Genomic DNA, 14,237 nt, shown 5'->3' with positions numbered 1-14,237 from the left:
GTGTCTGTGACCAGCAGGCCAGCAAGGGACAGCACCATGTATGATATGTGCTGAGCAGTTGCTTGGTCTACAAATGGGTAGGAATCCTGATGTGGCCTTTATCAAACTTCCTGAGCACGCCTGTCCTGCACTCCAACTTGTCTAGAAATCAGAAACACATTGGCAAAGTAACTTGGCAGCAGACAACTGCTGCTAAAAGCAGCCATCTACTGCCAAAGGTATGAGGGTTGGCAGGCTGGGAATGTGCTGTCAGTGCCTGGCAGCTTAGGAACCTGTCACAAGCTGAAAAAAACCTAGTAAATACTATATCTCTTCCAAAAATATAAGATACTTCTAAAGATTTTACAAAAGGCTTTTTCAAACTACTCCACTTAACAGGCAATGATGTTAAACCTCACTTCTAGGAAACACTAGTGCATCTTCTTTGAAGGATATCACCCACACAGCTGGAGGAATAGTTACAAGAACTACTAGTACATGCAACTATCTAACAGGCTCATTCATAAAATGGTACCCTTAGGAGGATTATATATATCAAAAAGGAGAGGACAGCAAAAGTAAAATCACAAATATGGAGTAGGAAAAAGACATAAAGGGAAGAATGTAGATCTTTCTTTCTTTCTTTCTTTCTTTCTTTCTTTCTTTCTTTCTTTCTTTCTTTCTTTCTTTCTTTCTTTCTTTCTTTCTTTCTTTCTTTCTTTCTTTCTTTCTTTCTTTTTCTTTCGCTTCGAAATGTTGCTTATTATAATTGCTATTCTTGAAAAATACCTCTGACCCCAGTCTGAGCAGGCTTCTTCCCACATCCCAAGCCTTTAGTTATCATCTTTTTTTGTGTGTGTGATGAAATATCATGATGCTCCTTCTTCCTGCACTTCCAGACTATCAGTTACAACTATCTTAGTCCTTCACATATGACTGTGCTTCTGTTTTCTCCAGTGCCAATGACAGAGGTAATGAATGCCCAGCTTAAATCTAGGTCTGTTACTTACATATGAAAGATAAAAATATCTCTAAAACTGTGAAACTGTCCACATGTACAACTGGCAGGTGTCACCATCATATTTTCTGAAAAAATCCCTTCACCAGGATTTCTCTCCTGGGAAGCTGAGAATCCTCAGAGAAAAAGGAAAACAATATTATCTCACTTGTTTCTCTTGTGTTTTGCTGCTTTGGAATGTGGTTGGAGATTGTTTATCCAACATGTGAATTGTTTTTACTCAATGACCAATCATGGTCCAGCTGTGTCAGGACTCTGGATCCAGAGAGTCACGGGTTTTTCATTACTGTCTTGTTAAGCCTTCTGTAAATATCCTTTCTCTATTCTTTAGTATAGTTTTAGTATAGCATTCTTTAATTTAATGTAATATCATAAAATAATAAATTAGCTTTCTAAGAACATGGAGTCAGATTCATCATTTCCTTCCTGCCACAGGGGACCCTGAAAATACCACAGGCAGGCTGGCTGTTCTCCGGGCCAGGGAGGCTGTGTTGAGGGAGAATGCCTGAGCATTCTCACACCACTCAAGGAGCTGCACACACAAGACCCAACACTTTAACTGACAGGACTTGGAGCTCCTTTACAGAGGGCAGCTCCAGTGAGCCAATGGATGATCCCTTTTGATTCCTTGTTCACACACACATTCATTCTCAGGTTGTGTTTCCTTCTCCTTTAGTCTCAACCCTAGGTTTCCTGCAGCAGAATATCAGGCTTTGGATTTTTTAAGAATAAATCACTTAACAGAGTGATACAGCAGCAGAGTCAGCTCAATCTGGGTGTCTCCAGAGAAGGACTGCAAATAAAGACATCCCTGGGCAATTACACCCTTATGATTTATGCACCCATGCTTCATGTGCACTGCACAGGACTTTTCAGCTCAATGGTGATTTGTGGTCTAGGGTGTTCTAACACCATATGGGATTCTTTCTTCATCTCCACACAGGCAGGCCATTAACTGTTCTTAGTTCCTCCAGTTGCATCTTCTGCTGCCAACTGTATCCTCTTTCTCTTCTGGTTTGTGCTTCTTGTGCACCTGCTCACCAATAGACCATGGCAAACTAAAGAAGTCTGAGACCTAGGAAAAGCATTAATAAGCAAAAACGAAATCACCAGTGTGATATCAATATTATTCTCATACTGAATCCCAAACACAGCACTGTACAAACTACTAGGAAAATTAGTAGGAAAACAAATTTATTCCAGCCAAAAGCATAGATGTCAGTGAAAGTTCAGAGCTTGTGGCCTAAGGCTTCAGCAAATCCAGTTACTCACGCAAAGGAAGTAAAACTAAGCAAATAGCATACTAAATCATACAACATTGTAACTCTAATTGACTCATTCTATTTAAAAATTACTTATTTAATCTAAACAACTAACATCTCTCAACAGTTGGATATATTTGAATTGTCTTTGTAATCTCTCTCTTTCAGTTTGCCTCCACAGGGAACTTCTGAAAGGTTATCTTCCCCTCCTGTGTCTTCTCAAAGAGTTTATAAGTCTTTCAACTCCTTTTGATATTCAAGGTCTCAGACTGAAGTTTGTTTCTCCTTGGAGATTGCATGCCACGTCCCTGAATCCTGCTAGTTTCACTCATTATCTTTGCAGTGTAGGCTTGTCTGTTCTTGTGTGGGAACAATTACATGTTCTTTGTTTGCTTTTCCACAGCCTTGGGCTAAGTAAGATGAAGATGGGACGCTCAGAATCCATCCTGTACATGCAGTGTTTTCCCTCAGTGATTCAGATCTGGATCTTTCACCACATCATTGCATCTCAGTGCTAATAATTTTATTACATACCCTCATTTTTTTTCAGTAAACCATTGTAAGCATCCCAAACTGCTGTCAGTCGCACTGCTTGGATCAAAGGTCAGCCTAAATGTGACTCTGCACAAAGAATATCATCAATGGACCCTCGTTGCTGATGTTGCATTATGCACATGTCAGCACCTGAAAGTCCTCCTGAGTAATCTAGAAATACTTCACTTAAATGAAGGTTAGAACTGTGAGCATTCTTGCTCTGCCAGAGTTTCTTACTTGTACAAATGTCCATACAAAAACTCATTTTGACTAAATTATAAGCAGCCATATTTTCATTTCCCCTGAAAAATTCTGTTTACTTATCTGTCATTTCAACACTGAGAATACAAACTCCTGAGAAAGATGAAAGTTCAGTGGGAAGAACTGGAGTGCAACTCCCATGCAGCTGCCCTGATTAGGGAATGGGATCAGCACAATCTAATCTAATCTAATGTAGACACAGCCTATTGGAAGTAATTTATTGTCCCAAAGGTCAAACCACTTGCTCCACTGTGATTCAGACGCAGCAGTGTTGTTCTGGAAGTTGGTGCTGAAGGCAGTGGGCATCATTATGCCCTTCCAGCACTTTCTCCATTCCCATTTGGAGTTTCCCTTCTTCTGAAGAAAACAGAAAAAATTAGTCCTTGCAATCAGCAGTGACTGCTCTGAAGCTTCAACTCCTGCAGTGCTGGTTCCCTGCTTCCCTCTAGATTAGTGTAACTCAGGGTCAATGAGGCTAATGTTTTAGACACTTGGCAAGATCAAGCCATAGTGACTGCCACTTGTAAAATTAAGACCATTTTGAGCAGCCCTTTGAACATTACAGTCATGCTTCTTGCTGGCCATGCAGTGCCTGCCCTGGTCTGCTATGCTCCATAGATCCTGCATTGGGATATCATGTTTATTGGGCCCTTGAGATCAGAAGTGTTATTTCTCCTCTTACAATCTCATACTTGTCCATGATGTAGCCAGTTCGTCCAGCCAGACTCCAATCTGCTTTGTAGAGAACTGCAAGAATCACTTACAGGAGCAGCTGCTTGACAGCACACTCTTGCACTACACAGGACAGGAAAAAACATATCCATCTAAAGAAAAACTGAGGAGAATTTTTGATAGATAGAAATTAAATTGAAATTCATCCAAAGACCCACCGTGAGCTGGACTCTGTTCCCCTAAGTGGATACAGCTCTGCTGACGTCAGTGGATTTGCAGCTGTTCACAACAACATGAATTTGGCCTTGGATCTAACAATCTTATTGTTTTCAGGGAGGAGAGAGAAGGATTGTTTGTTTCAGATAAAACTGGGTCAGTGATTGTGTCATAGCCCTGCTCACTGCCTGCTGGAAACCAGTAAAGCCTCTATTATATCCCAGTAGCATCGGGGAGACTAACACACTGCCACAACTGAATGAGGGAGATATCATAGGTCAGTGTGTATCAGGCACTGACTTTTACTTACCCATAAAGACTTTTATTAATTTCCTTGTATTTCAGATGATTTTATAAAGGGATAATACACTACTGAAAGCAGGCATACCATTCCCATCATCTGTGCAGCGCTTACTCGGCACCATCTGGGCTTGGATACAGACAGATTACTGCATGTTGTAACCTCCTGTCTAGTGAGTCTTTCAGCCCTCTCTTGGTCACCTCCTGTGTCAGCCTCCAGCTATCTGTGCCAAGGATCAGGTCCAACATGTGCTAGCTGCATAATCTTGGCTCGTGCTTTTGAGAGAATTGTGAGGTTGTGAACAAAAGCTGTGAGAAAGTTCAGGCAAAAGGAAGGGAAAATTACAAGTAAAATCACTGAATAAGGTTAATAAAGAGGTCCAAGAAAATCCAAGAGGAAGAAGACTAAAAAGGAAAGGCATAAAATATTACAGGCAGAGAAATACAGAGGTACCACTGTCACTGGAGGACTCAGTGAGACATGGCAATCTAGCCACCCTTGTGATTGCTCCAGAAAGCAACTGACTGCAGAGCAGCCTCTTTTAATCACCATTAGTTGTTTCTTTCAAAACCAGCTTCTTTCTACCCACAAAACAAATGTGCAGTCAAATGAACATGACAAATACATCAGTGCTGTAATAAGATGATTTCTCAAAGCTAGTTTCTCCCACTAGCACATGCATTATCAACACCAATGATCCTTGCTCTTCCAGCAGTCATTCAGCATCCAGGCTACTCCCAGGCTCTCAAGGTCCCTCACCTCTGTCCTATGGAAAACCTCCAAAAACCTCAGCCTGATGAGTGACTGGAGAGAGAAGAGTTGGAGGGGCTAGGTATTTAATTTTCTTCAGGTAAATGCTGAAATGACAGAACTTGCCTGTATAGTGCCTTCACTTTGCTAACTAACCAGTGTTTTCTGGGTTTCCTTCTAGAGCCCTTATGCACCCTGTGTCAACTCCCAGGAGAGTGGATGAAGTTCAGCTCACTCTTGTGCTAGCCCCATATGGCACAGGCATGTTAGCCCAGGAATGTGAGACCAACAGGACCTACTCCAGCAGTAGGATGGAGCAACAGGAATAACAAGAAAGCTTTACCACTGTACAGGGTCCTGCTGGCTGCAGGATGGGTTCTACAGTCCTTCAGCTGATGCATCAGGTCACACAAAAGGGTCTTTCTCCTTGTGAGCAAGGTGTACCCTTGTTTCTATTTTGTGAGGCCCTCTATCCCTCACCTGCATCTAACAGGCTCTAGCACATACTTACCTCTTCTCAAAGATTTCTTTTCTTGCTTTAGCTCTCATTCCATTCAGAGTGGGAGAACTCAAAACTAGAGCCAAGGATTCGAGACAGACAGCAAGAATTAAGCCCACGTATCACTGGGAATTTCTGAAAATCTATTTTATAATAGTATTTTCATAATACAGAAATGTACACAGAAAAAAAGAACAATCTGCACAAGTTTGTGAGTGTTATCTTACCTGCCAAGTCCACAGAGGAGTTCTTCATCTGCCCTAAGGCTCCCACATTAACCCTCAGAAAGTATTTTTTACATTCAGACATTCAAATAAGTTTTTAACAAGGAGTAAAAATTTTATGAGTCTTAAATGATCACAGGCTAATACTTCTTAACATAATCCAGAATAAACTATCACTGAAATGGCATTTTAATCTTTGTGTGATGTTATTCTAGCTTTTAACATCAACAACTCAACATTAATTCTTACTGTCATAAAAAAACCAGATTGTTTCTAAGGCCATTGGGCAATTATGTGAGTAACATAATACTGTTTATAATTGGATATTTTAGATGGATGTACATGGCCTTGTTCCAAAGGAGGTGCCTCAGTTGTAGGTCTCCTGAGGATGACTCACACATTGTTTCCTTGAAGGCATCCTCTTCCAGACAGCATTTGGAGTGGAAAAGTATGATTTGTTTAAAAATACATATACACAACTATCATTTATATCATATATATTTATGTAATTTATATTTGTGTTTATAATATATACAACTATTGTTGGGGCATAGAGGCTGTGAGGTCATTTAAACAATGGTAAAATTCAACATGACTATGAAGGCAGTTTTGTCATTTCCTCTTTTGCTGCTATTAAAAAATTTACATTTGTGCCCTGCTAAGAGCTTTCCTTATATGAGACCAATCTTTTCTTCTCCTTTTTTTTTGGTCTGTGAACAAGTAGTTAATTGACTTATTCAAGTAGAAGGGCCTGAGGAATACCCCTTGTTCACCCTGGGAAATCTGTAAAAAGTTGTGAATTGGAGCTGCTAACACCAGCTTTTCTGTTTTGCAGCCATTCTTTGGTAGGTGAGATGGCATAAACTTTGCTCAACTGTTAGTGTTACACTCCTTTTCTGTACCTCAGTTTAGCTGTGGGTAAAGCTCACAGAGACAATCTCAGATAAAACCAGTCCTTGGTGTCACTCTTCCTACATTGCCCTGTGCATTCCTACTTAAAAAAAAAAAAAAAAGAATAAAGATACTAAGTTATAAATTTATGTTTCAAATAGACACACTCAAAGAGTTCATTTACAGATTTTTACTGGAAGGTCAGCTAATGTTTATTATTTGGCTGAAAATAGATCTGTGAACTGATGGAACCCTTGTTGTGGAAGACTGATGTTCTCTGTAACACACGACAGCAGTTTCACCCGTGGGTTTGGACTTTTGCACAAACAGCTCCACCACTGTCTGATCCAGTTTCCAGCATGGAGGTTAACCTACTGAGAGCTTAGACAAGTTCAGACACTTAAGCACATACTGCCTGAATTCCCCTACTTAGCAAGAGGATTATTAACACTGAGAGCCATCCCCAAGAGGGGCTATTTAGGTGTAAATAATCTTTCCTGCTAGGTTTCTCCTGAGAAAAGACTAGTTCTCAAAAAGAGAGCACAGCTCTTGGCTGGGACTGGGGTTGTTAGAACATGCTGAAAGGTAGAACATGCTGGAAGAAGACAAGGCAATATCCTATTGTATGTCGTCTATTTGAGGTTACGGTATTTTAAACTCACTAAAAAGAATGTATGTTTCAGTGTTCATCAAACTGATGCCCAAGAACTTAAAGCAATAAAATCAAGAAAGTCACTTTTTAAAAATTGATTCCCCTGTACATTTAGGGGTTTTTTTCCTATTTTTTTTATGACCTTGCTACAAAAATCTCCCTTGCTAGGGTTGCTTGCTTTTCCCTCTCATGGGCAAGGAAGTCTAGGCCATTTTGCAGTATCCAGAAATGTGTCAGCAGGTTCAGGCTTTGAGTCCCGGCCCCTGGCAAGCTCCCATGCATCATAGAGAGAAGGAGTCTGTGCACAGAAAAACCAACCCCAAATCCTTATACTTCACAAGAGGGCTTGCTATGTTCAGCTGCTCTATGTCTATGTTGGTAGAAGCCATGCTACAGTAGTTACTGGACAAAAGGACAAAATGGGCTAACTTAGAAGCATTTCAAACAGCCTAAGTATTTATTGTTCTTCAGAACAGAAAATCTAAATGAAGGAAAAGATCTGGAATTTGGTTCCAAGTGACACCAAAGCCCAGGAAATACATTTATTCCCAGGAGATGTTAATGACTTTGTGTAACACCTCTTGTGGCAAAATTACCCACTGGCTGGGGTCAGCCAAACAGCAATTCAGGGAATCCTCTGCTTTCTGTGCCTTGTTTACTTTATCTGTTCCTGGAAGGAGATTGTTTCCAGAGTTTTCATTTGTCACAGTTACTGCCTTTGGCTGGCTCTGGCGATAAATCATCCCACAGTAATCTAAAATGGAAATGCTGGCATGGAAAAGGACAGCTGCCTGACAGAAGGCACGTCCCATCCTGGCTGCCAGGCCAAAGCAGCCCGGCACGTCCCCAGCCTGACCAGTGAAGTACAGAGCAGCTCTATTACAACAACTGTACCATTAAACAGCGTTCAGTTCAGCTGGGGAGAATGCAGGAGACACACTTTCAAAACCAAACAGGTCTCACTGGAAGAACTTCCCTCATCCAAGCTGTTGGAGCTGCGAGGACCCAGGCAGGCTTCAGAGCCCTGACCACCCTGGCCCAGGACTCCTGCTGGCTGCCCAGGGACTGCAGCTCCTTGTCACCTCAGCTCCTTGTCACCCTTGAGCCAAGAATGACACAAGAATAGGCAAGAGACCCAAATGCAAGAGGAGAAAAGAAGGCTTTGTTACAAAAGATTCTTCAGTTTATATTAATACATTCCACTTCATCACTTGATTAGCTAGTTAATAAAAAACATCTTTCTCACACACCGTCCTTGAGAAGAACAGGAAAACAAGGTGGAAAAACACCACCTGCAGATTGTTTGTACTAACAATTTATTGCATTCCTACAACTCCCTAAAATTCTCTCAAGCCACTGAGAGAAACAATTGCCATTTCTCTCTCCCTGACCAGACTGGCACCCAGAGCTCCTCTAATGGCCTCAGGACCATCAGCCGCTCCTGTCACAGCTCTGGCTCTGTTCAGATGTGGGGGAAGGCACCCTGCCCAGGGAGGCATTCACGTGTCAGGATGGGGTTTCCTCCACTGCTGGCTCCCTCCTGGGGCAGCCCTGCTCTTCCTGCTCCCTGGCACAAATGTGCTGCTTTCAGATAAGCATTACTTGCTTGGGTGAACAAGCAGTAAAAATTACACAGAAAACACAGCAGCTACACAGAGTGAAAAATGCCAGTTGTGGCTTCAATTGTAAATTATTTCATGGTCCAAGTTTTCAAATTAATCTTAATTTTAAGACCTTAATCTTTAATGCAAAAAGGGAAAAAAACCCCACAACTACCTTACATCATGAATAAACAAGTAAACTATAAATCCATTTTAGTCTCTCTTTCCTTTGCCTGTAAAGTTTAATGCAACTGATGCATCTGTCAGAACAGAAAATTTGGGACGCCAGGCATTATTGTAAGCCACAGTTCACATCATGGTAACAAAACAAGAGTTTTCCTTTCATTAGCACTGATGGCACAAGTCTAAAACTTGAGAGAAAGAAAAAAGGGAAGAATTTTATTTAAAAAAAGAGAGAAATAAAGCCATGTGGAAAGGGTACTTGGGTTCTAGAAACAAGCAGTGAGAAAGCCTCCATTCAAAACATTAAAACAACTCTCCAAGGAAAGAAATCATGACCTCTGGTAAAGTGTAGATGAAAGACTATCCTGGAAATACTTCAAACATTAGGAAACTGTTCAGACCAGATTCCCCTCGTGCTCTGGCACAGCTTGGTGGGACAAGACATCCTTGCACAATAGAGGCCACTGGCACCCAGTAAGACCAAGCTCCTGGGAAGACCAGCAGTTAAGAATGAACTGGTCAGAACTGGAATATTGATTTCAGGCAGTCTAAGTTCTCCCACTGCTCATGGGAGTACAAGGAAATAAACCTTTGATCTTCTTAATGTACACAGTGAGGCACCCTGGCTAATGTGGTGATAAGCTCATTTTCTCCTTGAAGTTTGTCTCTTGTAAGCATCAATGCTAAGACTTGTCCTGGCACTCCTTCTGGCATAACACAGTTTAAATTCCTTTATGTAGCTGGATGGAAGAAAAAAAATACTGCTCAGGAACAAAAAGAGAACAGCCCTGAGGTTGTTTTTGTAAAAAAAAAAAAAAAAGGGATGGGCTAAGATTAAAAGAATAAGAAATGTTACAATTTGGAAAGTATCTTGCTACTGTGTTAGAAATATACCTGAGACCCTCATGCAGTTCACTTCAAAAAGTTAAACCTGCTGACAATCCCTGGTTTAATACTGTCTCAAGTGTCGATTTTCTTCTTTGATGTCCTATTTCCACTAATCCAGTAAAGTCTCATCTGAGCATTTGTCATTGATATTTTTGCTCTCTGCTCTGACAAGTTAGTTTGTATTTCTCTAATCCACTGAATACAAATCGATGACAAACTCAAAAGAACTGGTTTTAAAAGCAGCGTCTGCTAAATGCATAATTGGGGCCTCATCTGGGCAATCTTTCTTTCATGCCACAAGTGCCAGCTCCTCTTCATGCACTGAATGAAGCCTGTTACCCATCCCAAGTCCCAGGTTTCAGTTTGATTTCACTGCTTCACCTGGGCTGCTGGCTGTGCCCATGAGAGCAGCACTGCTTGTACCTGCCAGTCAGCCATGCCGGGGGAGCAGAGGGCACCCGACCTGCCACAAGAGCTGGCCTGAGGCATCCGAGTCTGTCACTACACTACTGCCAGAAATCAGATCACAGCACTGCTAAGTGTCATATTAGAATGAGATCTTTCAGAAAGCATCACTGTGCTTTCTGAAGCAAGGTGACTTGGCACGGGAAGAGTGAGTCCTCCTGACCTCTGTGTGAGGAGTGCAGGGTTCTCTTGGCAGCTTTCCTTTCAGTGCAAAAGTGGCACTGCAAGTTGGTATGAGATGTTCTCTCTATGCAGCATAACCCTCCCATCCTCACTCACATTCCTACTAGGACCCACAATTTTCCTCATCTTCCCCATCTTCTCAATACACTTTGCCCACAAAAGGCAGAGGCACTACAGCCAAGACAATGGGAAAGGAAAGGAGAGGCCTTGCAAGCAGTGCTGCTTCATCTGAATGAAGAAAAGGCGCGTGGAGATGGGTTACTAGCCACAGGCTCAAGGGAGAAGACACAAAACTGCAACAATGACAGATGAATTCATAGTGTGCCTGCAGATTCCATACAAAGTCCATATCATTGTGACATAATTGATGTCCAAGTGTCAGAAAGATAAATTACTTGTGGGTAGAATTGCCTTGTTAAAGTTTAGAGCTTGAGATGCTTTAATGATCTCAGACCTAGGGGGAGGTTAACAAAGCCTAAGGGAGAAGGATGTACCACTGATAATGGGCACAAGGAATGCAGAATTTACAGGCCACTAGGACGTTTGTCAGAATCCCCAAGATAAGAGAGAAACTAACAAAACCAACTCAGCAACTGTGCTGAAATCAGCTCTAACTGGGCAAAAGGCCATTTCAGCAGGGTGAGATCTGCCACCACCGACCCAAGATACCCAGAAACCAAAAGAAAAGGAAAACTGGGCATGCAGACTAATTAGCATGAGAAGTGAGGGAATTCTTAACCATAAAAGAAGGAATACTAATTAATAAAATAATGAGATAACTTGTAGCATGAATGCTAATTCCTTCATTTGCTAAAATGTATAAATAGCGAAAAGATTTCTAGTCCCAGTGCTGGCTTTGGGGATTTCCCAGCCAAAGGAGAAATGTGTGCACCCCTTTCTGCACAGAACTGTCAATAAATTGACTCTCTGTATGGACTGGCCTCTTGCACAATGGGTGAAAGAACTTGTTTTGGTGACATTATACGATATCTCATATACTCACATTCAGAACTTCTACATCTTGTCTTTGTGAATCTGAAAAAACCAAGGCACAGGTGAACTGTTATTATTTAATAACAGTATATAACAGATTATTAATGCCAAAGTAACTGAGTAGCCTTCCTCCTGCCCAAAGAAGCACATGCACCCCTGAGAGAAAAGGATGCTGTAAATATCCTAACTTTCACTCCCAGGCTAGCATAAAGAGCTGAACATGTTACCCTGTGTCATTCTGGGCCTGCATTGCAGTCAGGACTTGCTAATCTTCTCATTTCAGTCCAACATGTTTATTACTTCAGCTTCTGGATGGAAAGATCTCTATCACAAGTATGTATTAGAGACTATTAGATTAAACAAGCAATGTTTACTACACATTTCAGGATGTCTATCTATCTTGCACCAGTCTGTTTAGCAGCATTAGTTGATGGTTTAAAATGTAATTTGATATGTTTTTGAAACCACAATGGATATGATATTGTTTGTGTTGGGCCAATGGTTTTCCTATCATGAGCATTAGAGGTAAATCCTTTTCTATTTTTGATTTTAACTTCAGTTTGTGAATTGAGGGATAAAATACCATTAAACTATTAGTGTTTGTAGAGTGCATTGAGAATACCAATGTGCTTAGAAGAGACATGGTACATTACAACACTTTCATTTGTATTAAATCTGCTACAAACTTTCTAATAATTTGGGTTATTTCAATTTAATTTCTCAGCATTCACAAGAAGCTAACTCTTTTTTCCAGTCCTTACCTCAAAATTTTGAGTAAGAGATTTCCGTCCCTGAGATTACTGTCCCTGTATTTTCTGCCATCCCTCAAAGACGGTGATTTCTTGGTCTTCAAATCTAGGGCCACTATATGTTTGGAAATTTTTCCATTGTGAAATGGAAAAATTACACATGGCAGTGCATGTTTGCATATGTATCCCAGCATAAAATGGACATGGAACTGTTGGAGCAAGCCCAGAGGAGGCCACAAAGTTGGTAAGAGGACTGAAGCACTTCCCCTATGAAGTCAGGCTGAGAAAGTTGGAGCTGTTCAGCCTAGTGAAAAGAAGGTTATGTGAAGATCTCACAGCAACCTTCCAGTACATGAACAGGGCTTACAGGGAAGCCAGAGAGGCACTCTTACTCTCCATCAGGAGCTGTAGCGATAAGACAAAGAATAATGAGGAGAAACTGAAAGAGGGGAAACTTAGGCCAGGTATTAGGAATAAATTCATTACTGTGACGGTGGTGGGATATTGGAGCAGGTTTGAAATGAAATGAAATGAAATTGTGGATGCCCCAAGTGCCAACCCTGGCAGTGCTCAAGGCCAGGTTGGAAGGGGCTCTGAGCAATCTGATCTAGTGGAAGGTGTCAGGACTAGATGATTTTTAAGATCTTTCCAACCCAAGCCATTCTATGGTTCTATGTACACACAACAGCTGATTTTCATCAGAAAGGTGGATAGCACCTTATGTCATATAAAATGACATTTAACCCTGAAAGCATTTCAATTTAAAGTAAATCTAGAACTTTCTCACACAGCATGCCAGCTTCTTATTGGTAAGGCAACTTCTCCCACCAGCCTTGGCGTGAAAAATGTGCATTTTATGATTGGCTTTTTGCAAATATTAAAATGAATATTATATGTGCTATGTTAGAAAGTTGTGCTGTATTAATTTCCTTAAGTAGTGTGTTAAGTGTTTTCAGTTATAACATAATGTTAAAATAGAAACTATGCTATGTAAGATACTTTTTTTAAACAGAGGAATGAGGTACTCGCACCAAGATAGCAGACACAGGACACCTAAATCTTTCAGAGAAAGAGAATTCATTGCTCCCTTATCAGAAGAAATGAACTTCTTCCTGCCCCACTCAGCGTGAAGACACCTTCAGGATTCAGAGGAAGAAGCTGACACTGACCAGACCGAATCCTGTGTTTGAATGGAATTTATGCATCATGTATGAGATGTATGAATAGGCAACAGGCTATTGCTTTTAAGGGCTAATCCCCTGTTATTGTGTGTCCTTTTTCAGGCTTATGTTGCCCAGAAAGAGATACCCAGACTGTCCGTAACTCTTTGTTTTCATTGTCTCATATTGTCCTAATCCCAATTGTTCAAAATTTTATTGCTCTAATTATATTACTATTTTTAAAACCATTTTATTACTATTAAACTTTTAAAATTCTAAAATCAAGTCACTGGCGTTTTTCACACTTGGTATCATGCTCTGCTCCCGGCTCGAAGTTCCTTTCGGAGGAGGTGGTCCCTGCTGTTCCCTCACAAATTCTCCATCTTGTACTGTGGTCTGCACTAGTGAAAACTTCATGAAAGAAACTGTCTCTGTGGTATGCCATCCTTTAGGGAGTACAGAAGTTCCCCACATCCCTGGTTACCCTCAGTGTCAAATCCCACTGAAGCTGCTTGCAGAATTCAGATGTGGCCGACTCCTCATGTGAGCTTGATCTGGGCATGTACATCATGTTAGCTGCCTGCCGGTGCTACAGGCAGCTCCCCGGATTTCTCCTACACCCTGGTGCTAATCCTCAGGTCAGTGATGCTGCCCACTCCGGGCACAGAGCAGTACAAAGGGAGCTGCCACACCGAGTGCGGGCAGCATCTGGAAGGGCTCAAGGGCTGTTTCTCAGTGGAAAAGGAACCAGCAGTC

This window comes from Geospiza fortis, unplaced genomic scaffold (genome assembly GCF_000277835.1).
Source record: "Geospiza fortis unplaced genomic scaffold, GeoFor_1.0 scaffold95, whole genome shotgun sequence".
Classification (NCBI taxonomy): Eukaryota; Metazoa; Chordata; class Aves; order Passeriformes; family Thraupidae; genus Geospiza; species Geospiza fortis.
This window is presented reverse-complemented; position numbering follows the sequence as displayed.